Consider the following 14,383-nt stretch of genomic DNA (forward strand, 5'->3'; position numbering starts at 1 on the left):
GACTTGATCTTGATGAAAAAGCAAAGCAAAAGATGACAGAAGTCATGACGACTTGCACATAACACAGCACATATGCCCACATGCTTTTCAAAGGAAAGACGAGAGAGAGCATGAGGACAAAATACAGTATGAGCAGAAGTAGGTGTTCCCCTGTTCTTCTTCCGCACTGGGCCTAGAAGAAGTGGGTTGGGATAACCTCACCAACCTCAGAAGCAGGCTGCAGGAAACTGTGACAGACTCCCCTACGGTGTATCTCTGACATCAAGGAAGATTCCATTTCTAGGACTGGAGATGGCTGGAGACGCTGGATCCTACTTCCAGGCAGAGGACAGAGGCATTGTGGGAAATGTCTGGTATTAGAGACAGAAAAGGAGCAAGTGGAATCTTTCATGGGGCTCAGCTGCCCTGGCTTCCAGGTTTCGTTTTGCTCTACCACCTCCCCTGATCATGACATCCACCCTGGGGGTGCCAGAGGCTCCGGAAGTCCCCCAGACTCCTGGACCGAAGTTGATGAGGGGATCCACAGAGCTGCCTGGCCCAGTTGAACCCTTATCCAGCAGGCTGCTTCCCCCAACCCCCCCAGCTCCCAGGCAAGGAGAAATTAGATCGTCTGATGAGATGTGTTCTGTCAGAAGGCAAGCTTTATTTTTACCCTTGAGCCTGTGATCTTGTAGGTGTCTGTAAAACCGGAGGATCATGTTTACCGAGACGTAGAAATAAAATAATTTCTCTGGCTCCTCGCCTGCATGTCCTGCACGGTGTGGGCTCTGGGGGTGGGAGTTGGCTGACCTTCGCAAAGGCAAAACTGGCCTGCCGTCTTTCCTGGGCCACTCTCCAGCTAGGCCAGTCTACTGAGGTTTTGTTTATTTGTTTTGTTGCAGTTCCCTCTTTGAATGTCAATTTTCTTATCAATAAAATGCACGGGGATGGCCCAATGATATAAATTAAAAAAAAAAAGGACTGGTAAAAAAAATTTGTTTTTTATGTTTTGCATTTTTTTTTTTTTTTTTTTTGAGCTGAGGACCAAACCCAGGGCCTTGCGATTACTAGGCAAGCGCTCTACCACTGAACTAAATCCCCAGCCCTGCATTTTGTTTTTAAGGTGAGATTTAAGGCGACCTGTGTTATCTTTTCCTCCCTGTTTACAGAAGGAGCAACATATGGAGAGAGCAGCATACCATTCCTGCGGATCCGGAACCATCCACTCCATTTTATGGTTTTGTTATCTGTACAAATAGAAAGGATGAGTAAGTAATGGCTGGAATGGTAAGCAAAGAGAATAAGCCAGGGAACATCTAGGTCTGGAGGCAGAGACTGGGGATGTGAGTGGCTGGCACCAAAAACCCCCCTGGGCAAACCCCTGGCTGCTTCCTCCCTTGCCTCTGCTACTGGACCCTTTAGTCTCCATTGGAAGCATCATTGGAAGCCTCCTCTCTGACGATCTGTGATCTGTCTCCCAGCAACTTGACACCTTGAGACTGAGGAGCAGAAGGTGACAGGAGATGCCTCAATGAGCCTCTGAGGGCGACGAGACTTATGTCCCCCTGACAGCCTATAGGCAACAAGAGCTCAATAAAGGGGCCACATCTGTGTTGACTGTATGAAACAATGGTCAGAGCTGCCGGAGACCCAGGAAGGTGGCCAGGGGGACTGAATTAGAGATGTGACAAGAAGAGCTGATGCTGTGACAGTAGATTTATTTCTTCAGTGCCCCAGGAGCAGGAAAGGAAGAGCAGGAGGTGGGTGGATACCGCTCAAGGCTCCTTCAAGGCTTTCTCCTCTTAGAACTCAATGAGAAGGGTTCTGCTTCAGAAGGAGGATAAGGTGTTGCACAGAAAGGAATTGTGCTGTTATGAATATTTATGTAAATATGCCTATTTATTTCTTTTGTGTAGATACAGAGAAGCGCTTGGCTGTGTATTAAACTTTTGCCTAATGTTCTAATGACAGGAAGGAGTTTGTTCTTCCTTTCTGCCTTGTAGGTCCCAGGAAGCAAACTCAGGTACTGAACTGTTGCACCGAGGGCCTTTACCCGATGAGCCTCCTCACAAGTTCTAAAAGCAACAAAATTTCAGATCCTGTGACTCGCTGAATTGATTAATCAATTTATTAATTAATAGTCATGTGTTTCTTGGATGTTTATCGATTCATTCTTACACTGAATACTGTAGGCCTAGCCCATCGATCCACAGTAGACAGGGAGCTACAGATTCCAAAAATGAGAAAGCCCCAAAGCAGGTATCTGAGTATCCCCAAGAACAGACAGAAATGTAATAATATAAAACAAGAAGAAAAAATAATTCCAGAGGCTTGGCATTCTGGGAACAATGGGGGAGGGGTGAGCAGCACCACATATCCATAAAACTACCAAAATCACCGAAGCCACCAAAGTCACCTCAGCATTGGTAGCAAGGGATAATAACCCACTTCCAAAGATTTAAATTTTAGGATCTAAGAAAAATAAGTATTTGTACCTGTCAGCCATCATAAACAGTAATGTTTTAAAGGCTGAATACGCCGTTCTCATGTAGAAATTTCACCCAGAGAGATGCTTCCTGAAGTATGGCTGTTTCTCTTCTTCCCAATCTGTGGTCAGCCTGGTTATCACCATGGCAACCAGGCATTTCTCTTCGGCTCTTAAGGGTAACCCTGCTTCTTAGAATCTTGTCAGATTAATTTGCCTTAAAAATAGAACTTCCAATCTGCTAGCCTCGAGGAGTTTGCTAATTCTGGGTAGAGGTTTGAGGCTACAAGTGTGTATTCTTAGGAAAGTAACCTGGGAGCCAGGCTCGCAGAGAACACTGGGCAGTGGACATAAACGTTGGGATGTTCTCTGTGGCCACAGGAGTGGAAACCAGGTGAGTTAAATGCTCAACTCTGAGCATCGCCTGTCCCCGAAACTCTCTCGCTCCTTCCAGCTTCTAAAGGGCTAGGGACTGAGGAGCACATGGCTCTGTACAGCTGTTGTGATGCTGCTGAGGAATCAAACCCCGGGGTGAGGAGGGCTGGGAGAGCAGACTGCTCCACGGGCTCTCGGGTACCAACTGCCACTGTGTGGGTTTCAGTGGACGCGTTCCGGTTGCCACTGGCGACATGTAGAGTGGGTGCTCTGGCAAGTGAGCGGGAGAGCCTGAGCAAAGAGTAACAAACAGGTCACCCATCAGCGATTCTTTGGATGTGACATTCCCGTCCCACTGATCTGAGTGTCCTGGTGTTTCCTTCCCCTTGTGATACCTGACCCTTACCTGCCTAGGTCCATCCTCCTCTGAATCTCCAATTCATCTCAGAAAAAAACAAAAACAAAAACAAACAACAACAACAACAACAAAACCCACTCTCTCTAGTCATATTCCAACCTGGAGACCCTTGCCATAAGTGGACATATTGGTGGCTGCTTTGGCCCTCACAGACATCCCAACAGACAGCAGAGTAAGTGCTAGAATGTCTCAATACACACAAGGAGCCACTCTCCTGGCCTGGCTCCCTATTGGCTGCTAAGCCAAGTTCAAGAACATCTAACAGTAGCTGATTCTGCATATGGAGCCTCTGAAGCCACTGCAGGGGCTTAGATACTGCATGCCGTATTGCCTCTTTAACAGATATAATCTAAGTTCAGAGGGAGCAGCCACTGGAAACTTCTGGAAGCTTCCAGCTAGGGCTCCAGTAATCCTAGCTGCGCATCTCCTCAAGTGAGCTGAGTCCCACGTGCACACTTAGCCCAGAGAACTGAGAGTTTCTTTATCAAAGCTCTCTACACGAATCTGGTTGAGGAGAGGGGAGGGCAGGTAGGGTGAAACACCAGAAATATTTATGTGTGAAAGTGGCTGGTTCATTAGGACCAGGAGGTGATGATGGGGATTTGAGGGAGGGGGATGGTACGTAAACCTCCAGCCTCCCCTGGCATCTGCGAGAGAGCTAAATATGGGAAGATCAAACAAAAGCACAGCTTGTCCCCTGTCAAGCAGCCAATCAGAGTTCTCCAAACAGCAGCTGTTCCTCTGACAACAACCAAAGGCTTCATGCTCCCAGCATTGTCAGGGCTAAGCTCTTCTTCCTAAGTGGGATCAACCTTCCAATGGCACAACTTGTTTAGCCTTTAACACATCTCAACACGACATTTAATAACTTTAAATGTTACCCTGCAAACCAATACCTGAAGTGGATGTTGTTTGGAGAAATAGGTGGTGGTGGTGGTGATAGTGGGGGTTGGGGGAAGACAATGAAAGCCTGGGATGCACAAGCCAGTGCTGGACTGGAAAGCTCTCAACAGTCAAAGCCAGAATTTGGACCACAGAATAAATAATGTTAATATTGGGTTGTATGCTAAAGAGTAAGCATCCATTATCCCTGAGCTTTTCTCATTCAAATGATTGAATAAATATACTCACGGAGGAGAAAGGATACTTTGAAATAGAATTCCAAAGAATAAATGTAGGAGTGAGCAAAATTGTAAAAAAACAAAACAAAAAAAAAATCACCATCAAAACACCACAGAGTAATTACCACAGGCCACAGCCCATTGATTAGTGACTGAATCAGCAGAGGACATTATAGCAGAGGAGAACAGCTTGAGAATATTTCTCCTCAAATTCAGTAGGTATTTGTGGCAGTTTTAACAAGTGATCACCAAGGTTTTGGTATTCTCTTTCTCCGCGGTATTGGTTGAATATTCTTTCTCTGGTATTGGTGGAATGTGGATTTAAGACAGGCTAACTCCATGGCTAACTCTTCAAATTAGCAGTTCAGGAGGCTAGGCTTAAATCTCCATTTCCAAGAACTGGGCAAGTCCAGGCAAGTCCAGGCTTCAGAAGCTGCCCCACCACCTAGCCTGAGGCATGGGTCAGCAGCAGTTTCCAGACTTCCCCAGCAGCAGTTTCCAGACTTCCCCAGCAGCAGTTTCCAGACTTCCCCAGCAGCAGTTTCCAGACTTCCCCAGCAGCAGTTTCCAGACTTCCCCAGCAGCAGTTTCCAGACTTCCCCAGCAGCAGTTTCCAGACTTCCCCAGCAGCAGTTTCCAGACTTCCCCAGCAGCAGTTTCCAGACTTCCCCAGCAATGGTTCTGGAATGTTCCTAGTGATACTGCCTATCATAGAGGCCGCCTGCCCCTCCCCGAATTCTCCTAATGTGCTTTAAATTGGGCCTGGAGCTCACTTGGTTACCTCCATCTTGAAATATGGTAGACCCTAGCATGCTGAACTCGTGCAGAATAAAACCCTCTTTACTTTCGCATACTATTTGAGTATGGGATATCATTCTTCAGCTAATCATGAACCCTTAGAAGTTCACTTCCAGCAAATTACGTGTAGAGGGATATTTATAGTGATGTTATCTATCATGGCAAAAAAACATTTCATTACCAAAATGACCAAAGTTAATAATGTTGCTGATATGTCATGGTTTAAAAACTTTTGGAATTACATTTATTTGGTGTGTGTGTGTGTGTGTGTGTGTGTGTGTGTGTGTGTGTGTGTGTGTGTGTGTGAACTGCACGACAGTGTGCCCGTGAACGTTGAGGACAACTGGTTGGAGCGGGTCTCTTCTTCCACTGTATGGGTCCTCAGGCTTGGCAGCAGATGTCTTCACCCACTGAGCCATCTTCCAGCCTGTGTTGTTCTGGCTTCATATGTAAATAGGTATTGCACATCTATTCATGTGATTTAAGTAGAAGGAAAGTTTCCTCCTGGAGTTCTTCCCCCAAATCCATAATCTCGGTCTATGAATAAGAACACATTACATAAACCCAAATTCAGGAATATTCTAGAAAATGTCCAGCTTCTTCTCCTTCAAGTGTCCAGTTTGTGAGAGTGGAAGGCAAATGAGGAGCTGGTCTGGTTTGAAGGAGACGGAGAGGGCCCTGGGGCCGGATTCATGCGGAATCCTGAAACAGATAAAAGGGGATCAGTGGAATATTGGGGAAATACAAATTAAGTCTGGAGTTGAGGTACTATAGTTAAGCCTGTGTTAACATCTTAGTTTTGATTAATATCCCATGTTTATATAAAATGTTGGGACAATAGGACTACACAAGAATAGTTTACTCCTTGTAACATGTTCACAAGCCTAAAATGATCTTGCAACAAAATGCTTTAGACGCTCTGAGCACAGCCCCGCTAGCTCTAGTCAAGAGGGCATGAGCCACGGATCATCCTGAGTATAACTAAAAACTCTGAGCAAAGCTACAAAGTGACTCCCCAAGGACTCTGTACATGAGAGTAAAATGCATCACCTTGGTGATGTGGGAGGTTAGCAGTTGAAGAACCACAAATACAGTCCTGGTGAAAAGTCCTGGTTTTCGTGCCCTTCATTTATCTGATGAGTTTGAACTCAAATTATGTCAAGAAAATGTGTCCTGCATGTAAAGATTAAATCTCTGGGAGAAGCATGCCTTTCTGGCCAAAGCATTGGGGAAAGGGACAATCTGAGAAGGGTTGGAGAGTACTGATTAAACCCAAGTGGTATTTTCTTTTCTCCTTTTTCTTTCAAAGCCATGTTTGGACACCATCTTGCCCCATACTCACACTGGAACCAAATATGATACTTAGGCAGCTGACACTGACAAAGATGTATCTCCTTAAACCAGGAGTAGTGGGACAGGCCTAGAATCCGAGTCCTTGAGAGGCTAGAGGCAGGATAATTGTAAATGAATCTCTCTCTTCAGGTATGGGGATGGGAGATGTGTGCCCTATTGTGCAAGGTTCAGGGCGTCTTGTCTCACTTTTTTTCCTGTCTCAGAGGATACCGTTTAGATCAGTTGTTCTCAACCTGTGGCTCGTGACCCCTTTGGGGGTTCAAATGACCCTTTCACTTAGGTCATGTATCAGATATCTTGCATTAACACAACTGTAGCAAAATTATAGTTATGAAGTAGCAGTGAAAATAATTTTATGGTTTGGAGGTCACCACAACTTGAGGAACTGAATTAAAGAATCACAGTATTAAAGGGTTGAAAGCCACTGGTTTAGAGAGAAATCCCATCTTTCTAGGCAAGGGATAGTTCCCAGAAGCTTGAGTGGCATTCGTAGTGGCATAAGGAACACTGCCGCTAGGCAACCTGGACATCTCCAGCTTTCTCAGGACTGACAATTTTCCTCCTCTGCTGCTGGACTTTCTCAGTAATGGCTGACAACACCAATACCTTCTTCTCTCTGGGTCTGCTGCTCTCCTGTATTGTGACCACTGCCATTTACATGGTGTAAACAGCTTGGCTTTGCCCCAAGACTCTGGTGAAAGCCAGATAAGAAGCCTCTAGTCATGCTGGAGTCTAATCTCAGTCCCTGGGGAAGTCTAGGCTCTGTGGCAGCCAGGCATTATTGGCTCTGGCCAAGAAGGGGGCTTATCTACCTCATGCGCAGTCTGACCTGGTGCACAGTAGCACCTTTCTGGTGGAGAAATGGTTCCCCATCTTTCTTCTTGCACAGAAGTGTTGTCTTGACTACTAGCTCTACCTGAGGATCACCAAGTTGCTACGACTGGTGAAATGTCTCAAATAAGCCTCTTAGACTACCGGAAAGTCCAAAGATCACAACATTCTTTATACTCTGCATCTGGTTTAGCTGTGATTCATTGAGGGTAAAAGGCTATTTTCACAGCCCCCACCCATGAGATCACTGTGACCTAACAAACAGGGTCAGACACTTCCCCTTACTCCAGAAAAGCCATCAAATCCTCAGAGTGCAGGACCATGTGACTTCCCCATAACAAGCCCTCTCATACTGATATGATTCATGGTTCAGGTCTCCCCACAGTGGCTTCCCTCATTGGCTTCAACGTTCCTCTTCCGATGACATAATAGGTTTCCTCTTCTGGCCATGCTGCCCTACTCGGTTAACAAACCATTAAGCCATCTTTGCAAGCATCGAACTGCCTTGCAGGTGGTGAACAGCCTTCTAGATTCTGTTTAGCCTCTTGGCTTTTATAACTTCTGTATGTGACAGCCAGCGTAGTGACAGAGATTATCCCTTAAGGATTTAACATCATTAGGAAGTAAGTAGGCCATTTGGCTTTTGTTTGTTATGTTTGAGATTTTGAGATTGTTGTTTGGTTTTGAAGGTTGCAGGGTAGACAAGGAACAGCTCCCACCTTGCGCCTTAATGACAGGTGCTCAGATTATATCATGGAGAAGTAAAGGTTTTCATACCAACTAGACTAGAAAGATACCAATGTAGCTTTCACGGTAGGAATGAACACAGTATAAAGTCAGTTTGCCAGTTCCATTGGCTACTAGACTGTTGAAATAGTGGGCCCAAGCAGGAGTCCCACACCAGGAGAAAGAGGAGTCCGAGACCCAGTTCAGCCACAGAAGGAGCTTGTATCCTCCAAAGGTGATTCATGAAGTTCTGACAACTTGTCAGACTACCTTGTAGGAGAGATTGGAGCTAAGAGCATGAGAATGAGCAATGCTACATTTTGCCTGAGAGTACTTAACTGTGCATGATTCTTGCTCTAGACTTGAATCTAAAACTCTTGTCTATACCCCAGAAGACAGACTTAGGTAAATAACCGTATCTTTTTTTCTTTCTTTCTCAACATGGCCACACTGAATCATCTCCCTTCTTTTGTTTTCATTAGTGCTTGTCTGATTGGCCTACTGAGGAAGGATGAGCAAGCTTAGCTTTCTCAGGCTGTGAGTAATTCTCCAACACTGAAAAACCCCAAAGCTATATAGTATCACTTACTTTGTTATCACTGTGACCACCATGACCAAGGCAACTTATAAAAAGAAAGTGTTTGTTTAACTAGGCTTGTGGTTCCGAAGGCTAGACTCCATGATGGAGGAACAAGGGTATTGTAATATAACGTGTGGCAGTGGACAGGGGTAAGGTGATATCTGGCAGGTCCATGCCAAGGTGTCCCCCTGAGAAATCACATCATGCAACAGCCCCGGTGTGAGGGAGGTTTACTGTGGGGGAAGGGAGTGGAATGAGGACCTGGACAAAGGGTAGCAGCAGAGCCATGAGAGCAGAGTAGGCAGTGATAGAGAAGGACAGAAAGAAGAATAGGAAAAGAGAAAGACGGGGTGGCCAGGAACACAAGGGACCAGAGAGAGTAAAAAAGAGGGAGGGGACTGGTGTAGTGAGCAGTCCTTTTTATAAGTCAGGCCACCAGCACCTGGCTGGGACTCAGGTTGAAATGGCAGTGAGTGATGATGTCACATGTTGCTAGGTCCCTGTGTGGAGCCTAGCAGAATTGTCTATAAGCCAATAGGCATGGTGGTTGGTGGGACAATCGAGAGCTCACATATCAATCCATGGGCAGAAGACGGAGAGATCACACTGGGAATAGCACCAGTCTTTTGAAACCTTAAAGTCCGTCCCCAATGTTATAATTCCTCCAGCAAGACCACACCTTCTAATCACTCCAGTTATCTACTTAGGAACTAAGTATTTAAATACCAGAGACTTACTGGGGGGCATATCATTCAAGCCATAGCTCATTTTTATTATGGCTGAAAGTACCATTCAGCTACTGTAACATATTCTCCATAGTGGTCCCAGTGCAGATGTCACTGGGGAGTCCTGGAACAGTATGGAGTCTAATCCTCACTAGAGAGTACACAGAGCTGAACCAAGGGCTTTCATCTGGTCTTTCAAGGCAGAGGACACACAAGGAGGAAGCTGTGCTTCTAACAGACTTACTTCTTTCCAGAAAACAGCAAGCTGCCCCCTGCCCTTCTCCCAGGGAGGTCTGGATGTCTGCTCTGAGAGAGATGTGGTCATCTTCATAGTCCATCAGAGGGAGGGAGAAGGAAGCCCATCACATAGTCCAATGTGGAGGGAGAAGGAAGCCCATTTCTCCCTTCTTGTTGAAAAGAAGGGTTAGTTTATTTTCGTGAACAAAATACAGAATTCTCACATGATCTGTACTCTTCAAAAAGATGCTAGCATCTTATCACAGGTCTAGCAGTTCTGAAGCTCTAGGTGACACTGTATGTAGTGTCTTAGAGTTTCTATTGCCGTGATCAAGTGCCATGACCAAGAGCAAGTTGGGAGAGAGCGGCTTATTTGACTTACACTTCCATGCCCACAGTCCATTACTGAAGGAAGTCAGGACAGGAACTCAAACAGGGCAGGGACCTGGAGGCAGGAGCTGGCGCAGAGACCATGGAGGGGTGCTGCTTACCAGCTTGCTCCCCATGGCTAACTCAGTCTACTTTCTTACAGAATGTAGGACTACCTGCCCAAAGGTGGCCCCGCCCACAATGGGCTGAGCCCTCCCTCATCAATCTCTAATTGAGACAATGCCCCTCAGACAGATCTTATGGAGGCATTCTCTCAATTGAGGTCCCCTCCTCTTCAGTGACTCCAGCTTGTGTCAAGTTACCGCAAAACTAGCCAGCACTCTCAGTAACTTCCTCCTAGGGCTAAATAAAGGGGATTTTGAACAACTATCATGTTCATCAGAAGAGGAAGGTGTCCTTCACCTCCTAATCTCTACCCAAACCCTCTCCGCTTCTCTCCACACGTGCACACATACGCTTGCACACATATGTACGGTTATTGGTTAATAATTAGCCTGCTTTCCTAAGAAGGACAAAAGTCCTCCTTGATACCTTAATTTGATTTCAATTCCTCATCTCATCTCTACTCTTATCTCCCATTCTTTGAAATTGTGGATGAGGTGTGGAGGGTTGAAAACATTCAAAAGGAAAAGAAGAAAGTCAGGGGACGGCCTTCAGGAGACATCACACAAAAATGGGCCCTCTTTGCCTAGGGGTTATTTGAGGCCTATTATTTAAGTGGTAGCTCTGAAAAGTTAGTTTTTTTCTAAGAAAAATTAGATCTACTACCAAGAGAAGCCCCAGTTTTAAGGATGGCTCCCTCTCTGTATCCATGAGAGAAAGGCCAAGCTACTAGTCTTCATCAGTGACTATGACCCGTTCACATCTGTGCAACAAACCTCACCCTTGTTCTGTGGTGTTTTCCCCAAGGTGTATCTTTTCCTACATCTGCTTTTCTGGTTTTGAGAAGCAATGCATTTAAATCTCAATAAAATGACTCTTGTGTTCAACTTAGAGGTCTATTCATTTCTCTAGGTTGTGTGCTCACACAGTACAAGGGTGATTACCCTTACTTGTTTTGCTCACCTGCCTTCTTCCAGGCAGCCCAAGCTGAGACCTCATGAGGGATGGAGGTATGTCCGCCGTATGAACAGCAGAAACCAAGCAACAAGGAAAGAGAGAGAATAACCCACACTGGGAATCATGCCGTCAGGGTACCTTGTTCTCAGGTTTTGAGGGGCCTGAATGAATTTATCATGACTCCAAGGGAGGTGGGTTGAGTCATCTTGACAAACAAGGTCTCAGTTTCCCAAAGCTTCATGTGTCACTATCTCAACATTCGTGGCCATGACCAGAAAAATTCCGGGAGATGTGGTGAGCAGCAGCTATGGATCCTACCGTGTGTTACCTAACATCTTTCTTGATGCTAGTTATAAAGATTAAAGGGTGATATGGGGAGAAGGGTTTTGGACACACACACACACACACACCCAAACCAACAAACCAACCAACTAACCAGCCCTGCGTCGGGGTTACCACTGCTGCATAATGAGGCATCCTGAAACTTTGTGGCTAAAGAAAATGATTCTTTGTTTAGTTTCTAAATCTGCAGTGTAAGAGAGGTTCAATGCGGGCCCTTTTCTCTCTATACAGTGTACACAGGCTGGAACAGATCTCTACTTCTACCATAACTCAATCACAGGGCCGGCAAATTAGGCTGAGTTGGGTTATTTTACTCGACCAGATGATCTTCAGTTCCATACCTTTTCCTGAAAATGGTAGCATCTCGTTCTTTTAAAGCAAAACCTTTTATTGGGGCTGGCGAGACCTTTTATTGGGGCTCAGTGGTTGACAGCACTTGCTGATCTTCCAGAGGCCCTAAGTTCAATTCGCAGCAACCACATGGTGGTTCACAACCGTCTGTAATGGGGTCTGATGCCCTCTTCTGGTGTGTCTGAAGAGAACGACAGTGTACCCACATACATCTTTCAAATAAATTGGCATAAAAGCCTTTTATTGGTTCTTTGTGAATTTTACATCATGCACCCCAACCCCACTCATTTTCTCCTAACCTCTAACCTGCCCTTCACCCCTGCAATCTCCCTCCCACAAAAAGAGAAGGAAGAAAATCATTGTGGAAGATGTAGTGTCACAGTTGTCACACATTCTAACCCTTTGTCCATACTTCTTTGCTGCTCACAAATGTTCTTTCCGTTGACTCTTTGGTCTAGTACAAGGCCTCTGGCTTCTGCCATTCTATCACTATTGGAACCTCCCTGGTACTCCTCTCAAATGTTCCATTGTTGCCCTGTGACAGAGATCCCTTAGTATCTCTGTGGGACCAGCCCCTTCACACACTCCAGCGGCTCAACTAGGGGCCAGACATTGGGGTGTGTTAATTCAAAGCCCCAGACCTGGGCCTGAGAGGTGACTGGGCTGTTTAGCCTGCTAGCTCTCCTGCTTTCATTGGGTCTTTGGGGTGGCTCATCAGCAGCCCTTGCAACCAGGGCCAGCTCTACCCTGCCGTCCAGGCAAGATGTAGGGCCTGCTCTTCTAAAATGGCACCTAGTGAAGGATATAGCCAGTTCCTCCACTGTCCTGATCCTGGGGCCAGCTCTCTCCTCTGGCACAGATAGCAGAGACACCCCCCCCCATCTGTGCCACTGCCCAGCAGACAGGCAGGGCCAGCTCTTCTGCACTCACTCACAACCCCAACATCCAGGGTTAGCTCTACTGTTCTGATAGAGGTGAGGGACAGGGCCAGTGCTCCCATTTTGATGACCTTGGGGCCAGCTCTCTGCCTGCTATAGGTGGGGTTGGAGGGGACATCTCTCTGTCATTCAAACCCTAGGTGTCAGCTTGACCAAAATCCTTGCGGTATGCTGGACCCACTCTCCTGAATCCCAAAGCTAGCTAGGGATGGAGTCAGTGCTCCCTCTCATGCTTCCAGGGCCAGCTCTCCCATGATGCCCAGGTGAGGGGTGGGAGCAGTTCTGCATAGTCCTCAGTTCTGCCTCTCTTCATTGTGCCCACATCCCTCTGTTTCTCTTTCATTCCTCCACCACTTACCTGCTCCTCATGATAGCACTGGAAGTCTCTGAGTATCTGGGGTCATTGTCTCAGAGTGGTCTCAGGAGTGCTATGCTCTGCTTGTGCATAATGGACTCAGGTAGGGGTTATCTTGGGCATGGTCTGCTCCCCACGGTCTGCCTAGAACCAGACTGGTGGTCATCTCAGGCTTGTTCCTTTCCCAGCTTGCCCAAGTGGCCCCTTGTGAGGTCATCTGTCTCAGTCTCACTCCAGGCCAGGAATCAGGGTTCTTTCAGTCTCTGGCTTACTCCTTGTCCTGGGAGCCCGTCCAGGCCTGCCCTGTGCCAGACTGATGGACGTCTCTGGCTAGCTCCCTTCCTGTGCCAGACTGATGGTCATCTCTGGCTAGCGCTCTGCTCAGGTCCCACGGCACTGGATGAGTGGTCATGTTAGGCTTGTTTATCTCAGGGAATGTTAGGCTACATTCAGATGTTCCCAGGTGAGAACACTGAGCTTAGACATAGCATCTTCCTCTCTGTCATGCACGACCCAGCAGCCACTCCTGCAGCACCTCTAGGGGCAGGCCACCTCATTCTTCCTTACAACTAATTAGAATATATAACTTTGTTTTTCTTGGTGGCCATCTAGGCTGGTCCCGTACCTTGCCTAGTGCCCATAGTACAGCAACAAGCCCAGATCTTTTAGTATTTCTATGCTGTGCTGACTTATATACTTGGTTACGTATCCAGTGATAGCAAAACTGATTCTACCTTTAGCTTTGGAAAACCTTACAATGCCCAAACTAGTTTACATCCACCAGCAGTGAACAAGGGTTTCTTTTCCCGATATCCATTCTGTCTCTGTCTCCGTCTCTGTCTCCGTCTCTGTCTCTGTCTCTGTCTGTCTCTCTCTCCTCTATTTTAAAGACAGGTTCTTGTTGGAGATTAGTTCTAATGCTTTGATTTAATTGGGAATCTGTGTGGCCAAACACTGAAGGTCCTTGCCTCTTATTGGTTTTGATCGATCAATAAAAGTGCCAGCAGCTAATGGTTGGGCAAAGGAAGATGAGACAAGACCCTTAGATTTGCATGGGAAAGGATGCAGGGAAGGAGAGAGGAATTGCCATGACCCGGGGGAAAGAGATGGATCAGACTTAGAGTGGCAGAGAGAAGGTCATCCAAAATGTAGTTAGAAAGAGAAAGTGGCCCCCAAAAGAGCCAATCAGGTAGCGTAGACCAATAGGCCTCACGGAAGGTAACAGGGCAGCAAAGCAGACTTAGAAGGTGTTGAGACAGGAGTGGGGGTGTGGGAGGGATGTATGCTAGCCATGGGAGGATTAGAACTGCCCAGTCATTG

The 14,383-nt window shown here is 46.5% G+C and overlaps 1 long non-coding RNA gene and 1 pseudogene across 1 annotated transcript in view; both read right to left on the bottom strand.

Moving 5' to 3' along the window:
- LOC120100684 (uncharacterized) overlaps window positions 1–14,383 on the bottom strand; it is a 29,262-nt gene that overhangs the window by 11,127 nt on the left and 3,752 nt on the right. The window contains exons 2-3 of the long non-coding RNA XR_005500542.2: window positions 2,475–5,878; window positions 1,179–1,226 (exon numbers count right to left, since the gene is read on the bottom strand). This is a non-coding gene — a long non-coding RNA (uncharacterized LOC120100684). The remainder of the gene's footprint in view (window positions 1–1,178; window positions 1,227–2,474; window positions 5,879–14,383) is intronic.
- Window positions 13,498–13,611, bottom strand: LOC120101347 (small nucleolar RNA SNORA17; annotated as a pseudogene).

Source organism: Rattus norvegicus, chromosome 2 (genome assembly GCF_036323735.1).
Source record: "Rattus norvegicus strain BN/NHsdMcwi chromosome 2, GRCr8, whole genome shotgun sequence".
NCBI lineage: Eukaryota > Metazoa > Chordata > Mammalia > Rodentia > Muridae > Rattus > Rattus norvegicus.